Source organism: Acinonyx jubatus, chromosome D4 (assembly GCF_027475565.1).
Source record: "Acinonyx jubatus isolate Ajub_Pintada_27869175 chromosome D4, VMU_Ajub_asm_v1.0, whole genome shotgun sequence".
Classification (NCBI taxonomy): domain Eukaryota; kingdom Metazoa; phylum Chordata; class Mammalia; order Carnivora; family Felidae; genus Acinonyx; species Acinonyx jubatus.
Genome location: NC_069391.1, coordinates 83237625 through 83257066, shown reverse-complemented (window position 1 = coordinate 83257066; position 19442 = coordinate 83237625). Strand labels below are relative to the sequence as shown.

The 19442-nt window shown below is 43.7% G+C and overlaps 1 long non-coding RNA gene across 1 annotated transcript in view; it reads right to left on the bottom strand.

Moving 5' to 3' along the window:
• Nucleotides 1–18057, bottom strand: part of LOC106968156 (uncharacterized) — a 656017-nt gene extending 637960 nt beyond the window's left edge. Inside the window, exon 1 of the long non-coding RNA XR_001429089.3 lies at nucleotides 16602–18057. This is a non-coding gene — a long non-coding RNA (uncharacterized LOC106968156). The remainder of the gene's footprint in view (nucleotides 1–16601) is intronic.
• Between the last annotated feature and the right edge of the window lie 1385 nt (nucleotides 18058–19442).

Genomic DNA, 19442 nt, shown 5'->3' with positions numbered 1-19442 from the left:
TCCTGATTCTACAATCAGGATAGTTTGAATGAATAAGTGAATGAACAACTGAATACCAAAGTGAATAAGTGAATGAAGAAACAAATGAACTAATCAATGATATGTTCCAGCCATAATTATATCATTTTTAGTTTTTCCCTGAACATCTAAAGGGTACTCATACTACCCTTCTCTCAGTCAACAATATAGTATTATAGTCTTTCCTCCCATTTACTTTCGATACGATTGTTAATGTTAATATCAGCAAGATTCAACCGCAAACATGAGATCTAGGGGGCAACAATACATGCCTCTCCAGACTCTGTCCATACCTGGCTCACTGTAAAACAGACCTTGACACATTTATAGGCATGTTAAAATGCTTTGTGGTTTTGTGATTCGGATAAAAAAGGTCCAGCTCTGAGAGACTAGAATCCATCAACAGTTTCTTCCACATGAAATACTACAGAGAAAACCTAAAACCCAGGTCTGCAGGGAAAAAGGCAAACTCTCTCATCCAGGATACAGCCATCTGAAATGAGTACGTGTCTAAGGAAAGCACACTGACTGCGGTAGCTTTGGGATTTGTACAGCTCACTGTCCTTTCTACAAACCAGAGTAACGATCTCAAGTGCTTTGACCCTAACACCTGCCACACAAAGAACAGATGACTCAACCCAGAGGTCGTGATTTTCAACAGAATGCTTGTGGCTCAAATTATTCATGGAGTGAGTCTGCTCTGGTGATTAAAGCAAAGTGGTAATACTTTGCATATGTCTGTGCTACGGGCATGTTTCATGGCATGACTGCACCCTTCTTACAGGAAGACGCAGACTAGTGTAGGCAAGAGGGACAAATCTTTCAACTTCATAAAAGAGGGTGAATTTGCAAGAAAACCTTGTTGGCTGCAAGCCAGAAGCTAAGAGTGAACACAATCATAACAAAATTCTGCATGTAATGATACAGAAAGGACAGAAAATAAAATATTTCCACTTAGCATGTCTCTTAATTAAGTCCATGTTTGTACCTTCTACATATATTTACGTATCATGAACTCACAGGAGTACCATGCTATCCTCAAATAGACAGTCTCCCCAGTGAAACAAAATTGAGAGCCCAGAAATAAACCCTCACATACAGAGTCAACTAATATTTGAAAAGGGAGCCAAGAACACTCAGTGGGGAAAGGATAGTGTCATAAATAAATGGTGTTGGGAAAACTGGGTAACCACATGCAAACCCTATCTTACACCACTCACAAAAATTAACTTGAAACAGATTACAGACATAAACATAAAAAGTGAAATTGTAAAACCCCTAGAAAAAAAGCACATGGAAAAAGCTCCCTGACAATGATCTTGGCAAGAGTTTTTTGGATGTAACACCAAAAACAAAAGGAACAAAACCAAAAACTAATAAGTGGGACTACATCAAAGTAAAAAGCTTCTGCACAGCAAAGGAAGCCATCAACAAAATGAAAAGGCAACCTACAGAGGAAAAAATATTTGCAATTCACCTATCTGATAAGGGGTTAATATCCAAAATATATGAAGAGGGAGGGAGGGAGGGAGGGAGAGAGAAGGAGGGAGGGAGGCATGAGGAGAAGGAGGGGGGGAGAGGAGGAAAGGTGGAATAGACATTTTTCCAAGTAGACATTTTCCAAAGGGGACATATCAATAGCCAACAGGTACTTGAAATGGTGCTTGGCATCATTAACCATCAGGAAAATCCAAATCAAAACTACCAGGAGGTACCAGTGCACACCTGTTGCAGTGATGATTATCAAAAGACAAGAAACAATAAGTGTTGGTAGGATGTAAAAAAAGGAACCCTTGAACACTGTTGGTCTAAATATAAATGGTACAGCAACTATGGAAAACAGCATGGAAGTTCCTCAAAAAATTAGCAAGAGAAGTACCATATGATCCAGCAATTTCACTTCTGAGTATAAATCCCAAGGAAACAAAGACAGGATCTCTAAAAGGTATCTGCATTCCCTTGTACATTTGCATACCATTATTCACAATAGCCAAGATACAGAAACAACCTAAGTATCCATCAACAAATGAATGGATAAAGATGTGGGATCTATGTGTGTGAGTCTCTGGGTGTGTGTATGATGGATTCTTATTTAGCCATGGGAAGGAAGGAAATGCTGCCACTTGCAACAAGATGAATGAAACTTGAGAGCAATATGCTAAGTCAAATAAGTCAGGGAAAGACAAATACTATATGATATCACTTTTATGTGCAATCAAAAAAGCCAGGCTCATAGAAACAGAGAGCAGAATAGGGGTTCCCAGGAGAAATGGTAAGATGGTGATTAAAGGGTAGAAACTTTCAGTTTTAAGATAAGTTCTCAGAATATAAGTTACAGCATGGTATTACATTTCATAAAACCATATACTTGAAAGTTGCTAAGAGAGTAGATCTTAAATGTTCTCACCACAGAAAAAGAATAATGATGTGACATGATAGAGATATTATTAAGTAATGTTATGATAGTAATCATTTTGCAATCTGTTAGTGTATCAAATCAATACATTGTACTCCTTAAACACACAATTTTACATGTCAATATTTCAGTGAAGCTTGAAATAAATAAATATAAATAAATATAAAATGAATAGGTTATCAGAAAGGTATCAAATAAAATGTATTCAAAGAGGGGAGAGGGATAGATGGATGGACACATAGATAAATAAATAAATATGCATATGTGCATATTCTCCTAAAAAGCTGGAGTTTATTCAGTTTTTTTCCTAAAATGGAAGTAGTGGTGTATGTTTTTAAAAGATAATCATTTCATACAAAAACTGTTTTCCATAAATTAAATACATAGCCTTTATTTGGTATGGTTTAGATATTTTGAGTTTTGTAATTTCCTTAAAAGAGGGCCTTGCCTAAAGAATATTGTGTGGAAAATTCATTTCATACATTATAAACTTTCCAGCAATTGTGTTGGAGTGTAACTTTCCACTTCTCTAGTTGGATATTACAAACCATACAAAATATATCTAGGAATGTACCTGGAAATTTTAAAGGGCTTGAGTTTTAAAGAAAAACAAGTATTTTTCACAAGTCTTCAGCATTTTCTTCTCAGGAGAGCCAGAGCAATAAAGACCTTGTAAACATCATTCAGAAAATTTCCTGAGAGTTCAAATAAATTAAGGAATTTTGAAATATCAGTAGAGGTTTCACTAAATCAGAAATTCTCTAAAATACTACCCTTGCCAAGTAGTCAGTATTTCTATTTTGTTTAAAGTTTAGGAAACTAGAAATGACTCCCCGGCCAACTCACCCAAACTCCCATCTTACATATACCATCACAGAGAAGTATCTCAAAAATGCAATCAATTACGTGTGGATGCTTAAGGATCCTATGGATCCTTCTATCCATGTAGTAGATTTGCTACCTCTTGCCCATTTGTTACCAGCTGAATCTACCCAAGTATCACAAAAATTCTAGTTTACCATGAAGTCACAAGACAGTGACTTCATTGCATTTATTGCATAAATCCAATAGCAGTCCTGGAAATAAGGCCTGAGGGCAATCCTTCCATATGCTGGACCAGTTGTAGGTCTACCAGGTATCAGCATACACAGGTGGTCTGTAACCTGGAAGATGAGGCCTCCACCTTACTCAACCCTGTATCTACAGCATCAAGCACAGAGCTCAGTGTGGAGATGGTTCTCAATAAATGTTAAAATAAACAGAAAGTAAGTTTTGAAATACCCATGTTAAAACATGATCAACAAATACAAAATGCTAAATAAAGCTCACCACAGAACTTTTCAGGAATTTACATCTACTCAACTGTATGCTGAATAATTTGAAACTAAAAGAGAAATAGACAATGCAGTGTCTGTCCTTGAGAGACTAAACCCAGCATTAGGAGCATGAAGACTGGAATCAGACAATCCCGGTTTCCAAGCCACTTTGGTAAGTCATTAACCATTCTGAGCCTCCACTTTCTCAACTGTAAAATGGGATAACAACATACTCTGCGGGGTTATTGTCAAACTTAAGGATGATACACATGATTAGCGTGCTTAATACCCAATAGGTAATAATAGGTAACACCTAATTGGTCTTCATTAAACTGTCACTGTTACTAGATACAAAGATTTGAAAAAATTAACGCGAAACTATTAGAGAACACGCAAGATAAACATTCAACTATGTAGAACTGACTACAAGTGCAGCCAGAGTCCAGAAAGAGAATAAACCAAGCGGACTGGACAGTCAGGTAAGTCTTTATGGGAAAGGAAGGAAGACAGCCCAATCGTGAACGAAAGGCACGTTTCTGGGGAGAATGATGGTGGGAGCAGAGACCAGCACACCTAACAACAGGTGTTGGCTATACAAATGACGCCAACACCGGAGCGGAGCATGGATGTGAAGGAAAGCAGAGGAAAAGCCTCCGTGGCAGGTGGGAACACGTCAGAAACAGTCCATCTGGTTTCTCAGTGATAGGCTAAAGGAAGGTTTTGTTTGATCTGTTGCTGAGTAATCAGTTCCCTAATTCCATCAAAATTAGAGAATGAAGTTGAGAATTTCTCTAATAAAAGGAATTGTAACAAAGAAAAGCAATGGCAAAAAGGATAAAGAGATTTTGTTGTCTTATAATTCTTCAGCATTAAAAACCGCCTCATTTTCAGGAACTTGATCTCTGAAGCAATATGTCAATTACTACTGATAATTCTGTTTTATCAGTGAATAGTACTTCCACACCCATGTATTTGTACAGCATCTCAATACACCAGTGTCTGATGAGGACACTTCACGTGGCCAAGTATACCAACCATGTCTACTCTGTACCCAAGTATACCCAAGGATGGCCTCTGGGAGAAGTCTACAGCTTATGTCCAGACCCAAAGAGAAACTCTAGAATGATGCTTCCCATGTCAGAGTAAACTGGGTCTAAAATATGAGCACAGGTGACAGAACCCTACATTGTATTATTCATAAAAACCAACGCTAGGGGAAAAAAAAAAAAAAACCAGCAGCACAGAGTTTATGAAAGGAGAAAGTTGTTACTTAACTCACTCAATCTCTGAAAGACCCTAACAGGGAACTGAGTGTCTCTAAGACCTCCACCAGCATCTGTGAAGGTGGATCTTAATTTTTTTAAGGTTTCCAGTCCTGAGGGAACAATTGAATGAGAAAATAGAAGTGATCACTGCCAATGCCAACATTGTTCTTTGCCAAGCAACAAGAAAGGAACTTAATCCTCCTAGCATTTTCAGCTGACCAGCCCTAGAATCACAAAGGAAGACTATCCTAAAGGCAGAAGTTAGCCATTCTAATGCAGTTTTCACTGGGCCATCATTTCATATAAATCAAAGGAAAGCGCAGCATGCCCCCAGCCAGCAATGTGAGCTGTGAAGTTTCAAAATACCAAAAGCGGACCCAGACTGGAATAAAGCGCTTTGTTCTTTCAGCAAATATGGTAGACTCTGAACAGAGAAATACAAGGTCCATTTTCACGAACAGGGAATTTTTTACAGCATGCTTCTCGCCCACCCCAGATAAACTGCTGAGACACAAGAAGGCTGAGCGCTCCGTCCCAGGTAAGGATGGGGCATCCTCCATCGGGCTTTCATGTCTCAGCTCCCACCACCTGCCATCCCATATATTTTCCAAGTCTCTTTTGCTAGAAACTTTGCCAAATCTTTAGTTGTTTCCCTTGAAGATCAGAGACACATCTGCAGATGTAATTTTCGAATTACAGAAGCACCAGTATAATCTGTTGATGTTACTATTTTTCTTTTCACACACATGCTGGGAAATTGTAGGGATACATGAAAACTCACACAGGATTTTACGAGGAGAGAAAGGGAAAGGGAGAGGGGAGATGATGAAGGAAGAAAGGAGTGGGGGGGGGTGGAGGGGAAGAGAATGAGAGAAAAAAGAGAGAAACAAAGCTTAAGCAGGAAAAAAGTTATTATAAACCTTAACTGCCCTCACCAACCTTCACCTCTTGTCAAGAGCTCCTTACAAGTTCTTACACATGAAACTTAACTCCAGCCTGTTTAGTTAATTATGAAAAATCAACATGGAAACCATTATTTCAGTGTGTAAATGTATTCACCAGGTGTTGTCCACCCAATGCCCTCCTGTTCTCAAGCTGACAAGAATAACCTGAGGCACCAGGCAGAGGGGGAATCCACAGGGAGCTGTCACATTATTCCAGAAGATGCCAGGTGGAGGAAGCAAGGCTCCATTTCCCCACCTTACTGGGTTTAGTTTCAAGAAGATGACTATTCAGTGAAGGCAGGGCTGTAACCCAGGGTCAATGTTAAGAGGGAGTCTCCTGGTCTGAAGTCTGACTAAGTGTTCTGCAGGCACTTAGACACACTTGCCTCAGGGCCAAGGCTCCTGGGGCCCTGCACACAACTGTGTGAGCTCACAGGAAAGGGCTGCCTGCCCCCCAAAATCTGTTCTACTGGCCCATCGTCTTGGGTTGGGTTCCCTAAAAGCAGAAGGAATAGAGGAAGTGTTGTGGAGTCTCAGGAAAAGCCTGAGGCAGTTCGAAGAGCAGAAAAGGACAAGGGGAAGAAGGTAAACAAAGATGTGGTCTCAGCTGATGTCAGGTTTCAGCCTAATGCCCCTGGCAGCCCTGAAGCATGAATTGTAATTCAGAATGCATTTGGGCTGGACACCAAAAACCACTAGGACCATATACGCAGTCACTGGCTGTAGGTCAACCCTGCAGGAGAGGAGAGATGCATGAACTCCCATCTAATGAGGCATTTCTCTGGACGGGAATGAAGCTGTGAGCCCTTAGCAGCCACCACTTAAGCAGCTGAGACAGTTGCTCCTCGTGCGGTCTGCCTCTTGCACGGCTCAGAGCCCTATGTTTCCCATGGTAAGTTCATCCTTCCGGACACAGCTTCTTCAGGAGTTCTGGTTAGTCAACATCTCCAGGGCAACTTATAAGATGCAGATTTGTTTGAGGAATTACAGCCATGGCAGCTCAGTCAGTCCTGAGCCAGAAATGATACTCACCAATTCATCACCGTGCTCTATCAGGGTTCTAGATCCCTTCCCTGCAGCGGGCACTTGTGCTGATCTAGGTGATTCAACTGATGGAAGGTTCAGGTCTCACCCCTGAGGAATCTGTGCCCCTGCTCATGTCTTTATCAGATCAGAGCTGCTATAATTGCCCTTTTACAGTTAGAATTGAATAAGGCAGGGCTGCCACGGCCAATCATCTGAATGCAAAACGTCTTCGTCCTGGTAACTGTGACACAGCAGTAGCCCTACTTCCTCATGATCACCAAGGGTCAGTTACCCCAAATTCCTGTCTCTGCCTGCTCTTCTCCTGGTATAAGGGATCCCAAGTGATGAGTCACAGCCATACCTTTCAATTTAGTATGGTTCCTGTGACCCTCATGGAAGTATTCCCCACTGGGAATCAGAACCTGGCATTCCACAGACCCTAAAATGGCAGAGACAGGAAGCACAGATTCCCCCAAGAGGATCAGTGAAAGTGATGGGGAGCGGGACCATTTCTGCTGCCACCCCTAAGTTGCCAGACCCATGTATTCCACCCAATGGCCACAGGTCAAGATATATATCATCACATCCTAAAGGATAACACCAAGCTCTACAGGACACTGTCTACAAGTTGCCTTTAAGAGGTCATCTCATATCATACCTGCAATTTCTAGATAGTATGGCATGAGGTAGGACCAGTAGACTCCATGATCTTGTGCTCACTTGCATGGCTCCTTTGCCACAGACTGAGTCCCTTGGTGCAAGGTGATGATTTGCAGGACCTCCTACCAGTGTTTCAGATACTCTGTGGGCCCTCAGAGAGCCATGCCAATGAAGTCACTGTGGACAGGAAAGGAAAATCCATACCTAGAGTATGTGTTCATCTTGTGCAGGATGGTTTTTCTATTTTTTCAGATGGAAAGGTTCCAATGTAACCTACTTGCCAGTGACTTGGCCAAGGACAGAGCTGGCTAAAATCCTGTCCACTTGGTTATTTAGTGACACTTTTGCAGTGGATAGTCTCTGGTGGGCATCACTATGCAGTACCAAGTTTCTCATACTTTGTTCTGCTCCCAGAGGACCATCCACATTCTTCTTCCCCAGACCACCTTCTCCCAGTCTTTCAACCACGCTCTTTCCAGGCCCCTGACTACCTACTAAGCCATTCACCAGCGCCCACCAGTCTGTGTTCGCACTTACCCTGGACCACTTCTCCCTCCACACAAAGGGGATGACCAGATTCTCTGCCTGAAGTTCTTCCCTTCAGAAGTTTTCCCCTCAGCACTATTCACTCTTGGGTGGGGCTGTACCACAATGCCTGTCTATTTTTTATTTGCACCAAAGTACTGCACCAACCCATCTGTGAACTAGCTCAGGGTCTTTCCTCTTCTCTCAGTTGGTCATGGAGAAGCTCTGTGGGACCATAAGCGTGAGCTGAGGAGAGGCATCAGTGCAACACAGAAAGGTAACATGGGATCTTTGCCATCTGTTTGGTCAGCTACCTCTGAGCTCACTCAAGTCAACTACATGGAACACTTCCTTCTTAGTGGGAGTCACTGTCTTACCAGGTCTGACATACCCATTTCATAATGGACAGTTATGATCACATAGTCACTTGCTGTCCCATAATTAGACACTCAAGTCTCTTCTGTGGCCCCATCTCTTGCCAACAACTGCTTTACAAATAGTGACTAGTTCTCTGCTGCAGATGGCAGGGCCTTGCTCAAGAGTCCAGGTGCTGGGCTGTTGTGACTCTCCACCCAGGGCTGGCCAGCATCTTCACATGACTCCTTTGCCTACCACAGACTGCTCTAATACCAGGGAACTGTCGAGCCATATACTGCAACGTAGGCCCACGCAGAGCTTTCTTTCTCTCTCTGAGACTCCCCAGCCTGGCAGCCTTCTGCCCACTGGATACAGTCAGACCAGTATTCCCAGGCATGGAATGTTTCCACTCCCTCCTGCTCTCTCTCCCAAGCCTGTGAGGACGTCAGAAGATGGAGCTGGCTCTTAAAAGCACTCAGGGCTCAACCCATGAGGCTGTCCTGCCTCCAACTGCTGCCTTAATGCTCTAGTCTTGCACTGATTTCTCAGAATAATCACAAACTTCCCTTTGAAGCTCCACCATAGGCTTCCATAGTAGGTGCAATCCAGATGCAACACAGCCACTCCAGGCCCAAAAAAGAAGCCCAATGACACAGACCCACCACAGTCAACATTCAGACAGAACTTTAGAAATAATTCAGATCATGTCCTCACTGCAATCCTTCATCCCTTTCAGTGGCTCCCCATGCTTTCCTAGGGGGCACTCGGGACCCCTCCTAATCTGGCCCCCACCACTTCCTCACCACACGCCCCATATTCTGACCACAATGACCTCATTATCTCTCCCCGTGCACAATACTGCAGTGTATTTGCACTTCAGCGTCCACTTCCTAAGACGGTCTCATCACAGCATCAACCCGAAGAGCTAGTACTCATCCCCTCTAAACACAGCTCAGACACCTTCTTCCACATGGCAGAGTCAGGTGCCCCACTGCTCTGCCTGCACAGCCCTGATCATACTCTCTGGTGATCCCTCGTGTGCAAGCCTGCCCTCCCTTCTTCCCTAGGCCACTTTAAGTCAGGCACCAAGACCTGTTTCAGCTCAATCTTATCCTCTTCACCTACTCCAGAGCCTGGCACGAAAGAGATACTCAATGGATAACTAATCAATAAATGAATGAATGTATGTAGGTGAAAGTATGTTATGTCTCACATAAGAAAAAAAATCCACACTACAATGAAATAACTCATGAACATGTATAACTAAAACCCTCCATCCACCCCCACCGCCCCACCCTGTCATAAGAAAATCTAAGATGTTTGCAGAAGTGGAGTATTGTTAGGCATTTCTCATTAAGTCGTTGGAGTCATGCCCCCCGCCTTCAAGATTTCCTACCTGCAGTGATTTTATAACTCATTGCCGCTCTATTTTCACTGTTGACCACTGCCTGCCTCACTCCACCAGTACCACCAAAACACCGCAAAATAGTCACTGTTCTTTGCTCTCAAAAATCATGACTCCAGCTGGAAGAGAATGACAAGCTGGAGATTTCTGGGCTCTACTCTTTTTCTGTTCTCAGGGGCATTCCTGCTGCCTCACTGGCCACATCAGCCACTGTCCTATTGACTCCCAACCACACAGGACAGCTTAAACCATTCCTGATGGATGGCAAATTTCACAGCTATGGTTATTCTTCAGTCCTTTCTATAGAGGGAAGTATCCCTGCTGAATCACTAGAGGCAGCTACAGGGGTTTTTTTAGTTCTTTTAAGAAATGGCACTCGAAAAATGTGTGAACCCCACAAAATCTTATTCTTAACTGACCACTGAGGCAGGGTGAAGATACTCGGTCTCTCCCCTGACCACAGGAGTGAGTTTGCCTATTCTCAGGACAGTATCACAGTACCCTGGCATTGTCCATATTCAGGATGCAGCCTCAATCCCAAAATCTTCATGCATCTTTCTAAACAGGGGAGAAAGTCACATGTACAACCCAGATCTGACAAATACCCTCAGGTCTCCCCTAAGGTAACGAGATACCTCAGTTATTGAGGTTGACCAAGTTTACTGTTGACCAAAAGCTTAAATGTTTTAATATGGTAATAATCATTCCTAATTTTATCAACATGGACTTATTATGTCTTAATCCTGGTTTTGAGAAATCCCAATGTCTCTACTTCTCCTGATGAGTATTTCAGAGTAACACAATTCTGACTGAGATTGATGTTGTTAATTTTGATGTTTAAAAGGACCCTGGCTATGGGCCACTTTTATGAGGCTGTGTCCCTCCAGAGAGCCAGCCTTTTACCATCACTCTACCGCACACTGGTCAGACAACACTGGGGTCTGGCTCTAGTCTGGATTACCACCTCGAGGGACAGAACATACCAGAGAAATCCAGTCACAACTGACCAGCATGGTGATTGGATCTGAACCCAGGTCTTAAGGGGAAGATTGATTCATGAAATCAAGTAAACAAACAACAATATGGGTCATGCCCCTGACAGGCAGTAAATCACTTGTCTAAAATCAGTTTCAGCTTCTGCATTAATTTCTTTTCAAGTTCTAAGTCTGCTGAAGAAATTCAGGAGACCATCTGACTGATTTGTTTCTCAATGGTTTCAAAGACTTGCAAAAGAAATGTGATTTTAATTTACAGCTTTTAAAACTCTCTGCTTGAAGTGGTTTGCACAGTAAGGTTGTGGCTACATGTCAACACAGCTTATTGAAAAGTTTAAAATATCAGTCGTTAAGCCTTGTTGGTGGTGGTGGTTGTTTCTTTGATTGGTTATACATAAGTCACAGAACCAGTCTGACTAGTTTTCACCCTGACTGATTTGAGGGCTGATCTTGGTATTTTTGTTGAAAATAGCCTGAGAGCTGATTTGGCTCCCAACTCCTTAAAAGTTAAACACTGAGGGCAAAGTTCACCACTCTATAAGCCACCTTCAGGCCTATTCCTTGGACTCATCATCAAGCTTTCACCAGCTCTCAAGATGGGCTTATCAGAACAGAACTACATGGCAACATTTCTATTCCTTGGTTGACATTACTCAGCAGTAGACTTACCCTATCTGTATGCTCCTTTTTCTGTGAGGGGAGTTCGTGAGATGGGACATGGAACGCATAAAACAGGGTCAAACTTCAGCTAAATGTTGGGTTTAATTTGTCCATCTGTAGTAGAACCACCTGCAGCTCTTACCCCCAAGGTCTCTCCACCCAAGGTAAACCAAGTGTACTCTTCCACTGTCCACTTCCCAGGTTTTATTCTCTCCTCACTACATTAATTTTCATATTGACAAAGGGATACAAAAGAGAAAAACAGTTCCCACCCTGTCTTCTGTTGGCCTCTTTCTTTTCTTCCCTCTCTAAACACAACAAAAAGAACCTTTTCTCTAAATTAGTAACTATTCACAAACTTCCCCTGTTGGACATTTGCCTTCCTGATATATTGTTTCGCCCTGTCTAGTCCCACATGTTGTCAGTACTGTGTGTCTAACGTGGGATGGACTGCCTTGGGTGGGGGGTCATCTATCAATACAAGTGTTCAAACAGGTGTTGAAAAACACCTATCTGTGTTACTGTGGAGTAGAGGGTTGTGTTACACGGATCCAAAGCCCTTTTTGACGGTGAAATTCTACATCTAACTATTGAAATCCATGTTTCCCCAGACCAATGTCACTCTACTGGGATATATGGTGCTGCATTATTACTGATTAACCACCTCAACCACTACTGCAGCCACCCGCAGTCACTCTTTACTGAGGCCTCCTGCTGAAACTCTGCTACACTCAACTGCCTATAGAGGTACTTGCTACAGTTGTGAGACCAAACTGTCCAGTTGCCTTTACCAAGTGCCATTAACCTTGCCAGTCACTGCCATAACCTCTACCAGGTGCTGCCTGTGATGCATGGAAGCCTCCAGGGGCCAAAGCAGGTCGGCGTTCTCCAGATTTCTCAATGTGTAGAAGATGTATTGTAGTGGGGCAGAGGAGAGGAGAATGCCACTCTCCCAACGGGTGATTACAGTGTGCTACACGGGTACTATGGCAGACTGAATTACTGGTCTCACTTCTGCCCCCCCCATGATAGTTGCATCGACCCCACATCCTTACCATAACCTCATGAAGGGCAGAGTGTACTTCCCTGCCCTTTGGCTTTTGCCATGACCACGTAACTTGCTTCAGCCGATGGAGAGGCCAGTAGGTAAGATATAAATAGATGATTTGGGTATGCTTGTACCTTTAGTCTGGTTCTTGTGCTTCTGTCGTCACTACGAAAACCTACTCTGGATAGCCTGGTCCCTAGCATGAAACAAAAGGAGAAGAGCCACCTCAGATGACCAGTGGACCCACAGCCTGTAGCAGAGTCACCACCACCAACCTGCAGAACCACAAGCATGAGAGTCAACTATCGTTGATAGGCACCGAGTTTCAGGGTGGCTGGCAGCATTATGACAGCCATAAAAAACTTGTACAGGAATTAAGGAATGCTGTTTATAAAATGGCATTGTCATAAAACCTTTGGTTTTCAAATGATTGTTATTTTTGTCTTTGCCTTTTGCCACTTCCATAAAACTCAGATAAAAGTAAATGGAAGACTGGGCAGTTGACAAAGGGCACGTCAAATATGATGCTAGAGTTCCTTTTCTGCTCTGATGACTGAGGGTTTGTAACTGAGTGGAGCTTCTTGACAACGGATTCCAAGCTGAGTTCCTCAGAACTCTAGAGACTCTACTAAGGAACCAGAAAGACATTCACAAGCAATCCTTACTCCTATGTGCTAGAAATTCACAGCCATGTATGTGATACCTTCCCTATTCTCCCAATATTTCCAGACAAACCACAGTGGCCTGGACATAGTCCACGTTTCTTCGTTTCACACAGAATGGCTGACCTCACTTCCATATCCAAAATGAAATACCTTATAACCCTCCCCAGTCCTTTCAGACCCTTCTTCATTCAACAAATAGTTGAGCGCCTACTACATGCCAGCCATAAGCTGAGCACTGGCAATACAGGAGTGGTCAAAACCCAATAGTCCCTGAACTCCCAGATTCCATCTTAGGGTCATGGCTGCTGCTGCCTCAGACAGGTCTTTCCTTGATGGTGGAGAAGTCTTTTATAATTTCTTTAGCCTAGCGTGTGGGTTCATAATCAACAATATCATTTTGACACATGGCCTAATTTGCAAGTAAGTCTTCACTCTGTATCCTGATGCCACCCCTTTCATTCTCCTATTTGGACCCCCTCTCTGAACTCCCCAATCTTAGATGGCTAGAGAGAGTTTCTAGTGCACTCTTCAGAGTGTTCCTTCCAGTCATACCTATGATACTCACAGTGGTACTCCCAACCATGTGCGGCAAAGTTCTCCACTGAATACCTTTTCTAGGTTGACATGGGGTATAGGTAGTCACTGAGTTATGTTCACACACTCGTCTCACCAATAGCTTCCCCAGATTTTTTATTACTTCTTCTGTACTTCCATATTCCAATTTCTTTTACCTTTTCATTCAAGAACATCTCCTAACCTCTCCAAGGCATACTCTAGCTTCTGAATCCCTGGAAATGGTACCTCCTCAGTTTTATTCCACCAAAAAGCGGCCATCTTCAATGACCTTAACAAAATTATTTCTGATTTCCAGTGTCAGCGCTCTGTTTTAGAAGCATTCCTTTCTTAATGTCCTCTGACTTGCAGGTGAAGGTCACTGTCTGAATGTTGTTTTGAAGAGATGGATCCCTAACTCCACTCACTGTTACAGCCCTATGTATGTGTCCAAATCTAGCCCCTTGTAAACTTGGTTTCCTCAGCACCAGAAAGTAATTTCCTTGCCAAACACAGATGACCTACTCTTCTGCCCCATCTTCCCTGCACTAGGATCACAGACGTGAAAACCACAAGGACTCCAGACCTGTTCCCCACGACCTCTCTGAGTTTGGTACTCCCAAGCATCCTTTCCAGAAATGTGATGACAATGGCATATCACACTGCCACACGTTTGATGCCATTCACATAGACTCAAGCTCCTAGGTCAAGGATAGCATCAAGAAACCATCTCAGCGTCCCATTTATTCACAGTGGTAATTTGCACTGTCTTGAAATTTTATCTGCGGCCACATCCTCTGTCAGCAGGAAAGAAATCCGCAACCAATGAGTTATGTTTGCTGTAGAGCCAAGATTAGTAGTGGTGCTATCCTGATGTTGAACGTCAAGTGTGAATGATTGGGCTAGAACTTCAGTTGTTATTTCTTTCAGTGCTACAGCTTTCCTACATAAGCCTGTGATTTTATTTAAAGTGAAATTTCAAAGGATACTAACATCTCTCATAAATTTACTATACATGTATTTCTGGCAGGCCCACTCCACAGTCAGTCAAAGATATGGGGATATGTCTAAATCCTGGCAGTGTATTTTCCTGGGGGAAACACCCCACCGATACATTAAGAATCTCCAGAGGAGTCAGTGCCAGGATCCGTACGCTTTTAATGCAGGGGAAAGGGAAGTAGCTCTAGCAAACCATGATGAGTGGGGAGTTAGATTATTATCCAGCAAATAACACCTCCGTCCCCCACCTCCGTGGGCAGTTATTCCCCAGCTCCACCGATGTTAAGTTTTGTCTGCGACTTACTCCAGATGCCAGAGTATGGATGGAAGTGAAGGTGTGGCAGGTGTGAGCCCAGGCCTCGGGGGCCATCATGTGTTCCCATAATTCCTTCTGGCTGCTATCCCTTCAGTCTGAGCGCCAGAAGGAACACATGGAGCAGGGCCACCCCAGCCACCCCTCAGTGAACGTGCAAACACATGCTGATGGTTGCATGGGGCGGGGGGGGGGGGGGGGGGGCTGGGGTTCAGGAAATAGTGCAAGTTAGCTCATTGGCTAGGTCACAAGCCAAACAAAGGTGGGTTCAACCTGGTGAGCAGGTACCCAGAGGGTGGGTTGGTCCCATCAGAGGTGGGCTCTCTCTAGAGAGAGATTCACAGACAGTACGATGGGGCTGGGCTTGGTCTAAAGGCCAAGAAGAATCCTGCTAGGAAGTCAAGGAAAACACAGTAGGCCGATCAGTATCCACAGACCCCTCCTGCTCTGTAAAAGCACGATGTTCTTTCTCCCTTTCTTAGGACCTCTGCCCTCAGCATGACCACTGTATGCCATGTACTGGCAAGACCCTTGGATGGTCAGTGATCTGGCAGAATGCTGCTGAAGACCTCATCAATGTGAAGCTCATTCTTTTTCCTCCCCCGCCCTTCATCCCCCCACCTCAGGGGAGGGGTCCCGTACCCACTACAGCAATGACAACCAGCAGCCGTGCCACATGGATCTCACAACTGGAACTGGGATTGCGCATTCCCAACCAAGGGAGGAACACAAAGAGGCTTTCTTCTATCCTACCAGAAAAGGTGAAGAATCTGGCAACATGGACTTTCAGAGGTCTGCAGCTCAGCCATAGGCACACATTCTGTCCAGCAGGATATGGCTAAATAATCGTGGTGGCCCAATCTGTCACCACCAATTCTGAATGTCTTCATTTCAGAGAAGGACTAATCCTGCCCCTACCCTAGCAAGCCAGCCAAAGCCATGCCAGATCCAAATGGTCACTATGGGCCCAGTCTGAACGATAGACCAGGGCTAGTACTTAAAGAGGAGAATCAGTGTTTAAAAAAAAAAAAAAAAAGATGAGACTATGAAAACAGGGTCCTGCTCAGCTTAGGAATGAGTGCTGAGATCCGCTGACCTCCAGGGAAGGAGAGAACATGGCGCCTCTATGTATATGTGACTCCCAGCCAGGTTATGGTGCTCTAGAAGGCCACAGCCAGTTTGGTTTCATTTGCTGGGTTGGGGCTGGAAGTATGCAGAAGGGTTCAGGGGCGAGGGTGGGAAAAAGTATAATTCGGGTCACCTTAGGAACAAACTAAAGCGTACCCAATATAGAGAATAAATTTTCATTGGAAAACAAGCTTGTTAAGGACTTTACACTCAAAGGAAGAAAGGAGAGAAGAATTCAACCCTGGGGTTGCTATATATCAACATTTACATCAGCCACTCCAGAATCATAACAGTAGGACATTTTCATACCAAAATATGAAGAGCTGGCAAGACATCCTCATTTGGGGTCTCCTAGTCGCAACTTTCTCAAAGCCAAAGCCAATCATATGATACGAAAGAGGAGGTTTCTGAAAGAGACAGAGCGAAAGGAAAAAATGAGGAAAGTCCCATAAGCATCTCCATGTGGGTTCGTGCCCTTCAAGTCCTCACAGGACCCACTGCAGCCTACAGGAGAAGGATGGACGCCCCCAGGTCAGAAGGGCACAGTTTCTCAAGGGCACAGGGTCTCAGGAAGACTCATCTGTCTCTGTCCAATGAAAAGATTATTTTCCACACAGTGACAGGGGAAACTCTTTATGATTTAAGAGAGTGAATCCCACAGCCAGCCCAGGCCGGCGTGGGTGAGAAACTTTTCTCAGCTGACAGATGAGGGCTTGGCAGGGGGGCATCCAGCTTCAGTCTGGCTGTGGCAGATAGAGGTGTAGGCAGACAGAGCTGAAGTTTATGTGGCCTACCTATTCCCCCAAGATCCAGAAGTCCTTCTCATTATCCTGTTCAATACCTGGTAGTAAGCTCAAGTACCCAATTACAAATGATACAATGGAAAGATTACAGGACCAAGTATCTTCAGCACTTCTGAGTAAGGAATCCTGAAGGAAGGGGTAGGGGTGGAGGATATAAGAGCCACATGTTCCTAAGGATTACCTGGGAACTTGTTGTAGGGAACATTCCCAGACCCTCTTCAATACATTCTAACCTGAGAAGTCTGGGTAGGGTCTCCTGGTAGGTATTTTTAAGAAACATCCACAGTGATTCTGATTCAAGAGTACACTGCTCACACTTTGAGGGATAATGGTAATGGGCTGAAGTCAACTCAAAACTCTAAAACCTGGAGATGCGGTCCCAGGCCTGTCATAAACTAGGTGTGGTGCCCAAGTCTCTGATGTCTCCTGGCCTCAGCTTCTCTCCATGAAATGGGGTGGTGGCTAGGCTAACTCGAGACTTTCTGGAACATCCACATGCCCACCCTGCTTTGAAAAGGGCATCTCTGCTTCATCAGCCTATTTCTAAAATGATGCCTAACATTATGCATCCAAAAGAAGGGAGGCTGGTCTTCTGTGAAACCAATTTTAAGAGCACTACATTAGATGATCCCTTACTTCCCAAACAATCTAGAGCCTTGAGGGGTCTCCTAAATCTGTTTCATTATCCCAAGTCCCTAATTTACCCAGGACTGTCCCGGTTTTAGCACTGAAAGTCCCAGGCCCATGGAAAACCCTCCTCCTCGGCCTAACAAGGCAGATTAATGTCATGCAATCCAACCACATCCGTTTTGCTAAGGAAAAAGTCTCCAGATTATCTGGCACTCTGTGCCTTCCTTTCCTGTCTCTGGCCACTGTCAAGTGGTACAAAGTTTCATGAAGCTGTTTCTCCATTCCTGCACATCCCAAAGGGGAACGTGGGGCTGCAAGTTTCCACCCTTTAGTCTCCCCAGCTCTTTCATTTATTTCCAACTGCATTACCCAACCCCACCCCCACCCCTGATATCTCTAGAAGGGACTGTGATGAGGAGTGCAGGACAGGCTCAACCTGTCTCAGAGTAAGGCATGCTTTCTCTCCTATACTTCTGGGGTAACATGCCTCTTAACTTCTGCCCAGTGTTATACGAGCAAGACATGGAATCTTGGGACACCTGCATAAAGCAAATGAGCTGACTTCAAAGTATCCCACACTCACTTCCTCAAAATGCATATGAATGTAGAAGCTTTCACTAGAACATCCTTTACTGTCCTCTATACACACTAGTCTAGAAACATGAATCTTTCACTGGGTATTTTTCATCTTTCTTTGGAGCAAGACCAAATGAGTCACAGAATCACTCTGTGGTTTTGCAAACACGATGAATCTCCCTGACCATCATTTGTCCCTGTTCAGCTAGCTATCTTATTAATGGAGGTGGTGGGCATGGACCCAAGTAATGATCATTAAACCCTTCTTTGGAAGACATTATGATTTAGACAGTCAGGGGCAAGAAAGTAAGAAAGAAAGTACACCCATACAAAATTATATTGTTGATAGAGGATACTGTTAAAATGTCTTTTTAAAAGTAATGTTCAACAACTTATGGCAAGAGAATGGGCAAATTGTGACATATTCATACAATGAAATAAAACACAGGGAAAAAGAAGGAGCGACTGATACATGCAAAAACATACACAAATCTGAAATTTGTTACGAATGAAATGCCAGAGAAGAATCTGAGCTCATTTATATGAAGCTTAAACGGCAAAGCAAATCTTGGTGATACAGCCAAAAGCACCCTTTCTGTATTCTCAGGGATGGCAAGGTTTGAGGAAGAAGGTAGCCCTCTCTCCTGCACGAGGGAAGGTAGGGATGACCCTGGAGAGCCAGAAGGATTCCATGACCTTAGAATATTCACTGCGCCTCTTCCCGAATTTCTTCCTCTGGTAATGGTGCTCTTGAACGTAAACGCAGCCGGACTCTTTTCTCTTTCCCGATAAAGGGTGGCTGTTTACCTACTTTGTAGGAACACAGCCTTGTATGTGCCAGCCTAGAAAGTTCAATGTTGCCAAACTATTTAATAGAAAAAAAGGATAAGAAAATAATTTGTGTTGCAAATCACAGGTATTACAGCCAAAGGGCTTGGGTAGGGTATTAGCAAATACACCACACTGAGGGTAAACACACCCTATTCTACATGCTCATTTAATCTTCCCAATTAGATGGGAGGTAGATAGTATTATTAATTCCATTTTCCAGGTGGGGAACCTGACACTTTTAAGCAGCATAAATGGGATTTAGAACAGGCAGTCTGACGCCAGGGTCTATATCCTTAAGGAGTATGTATAT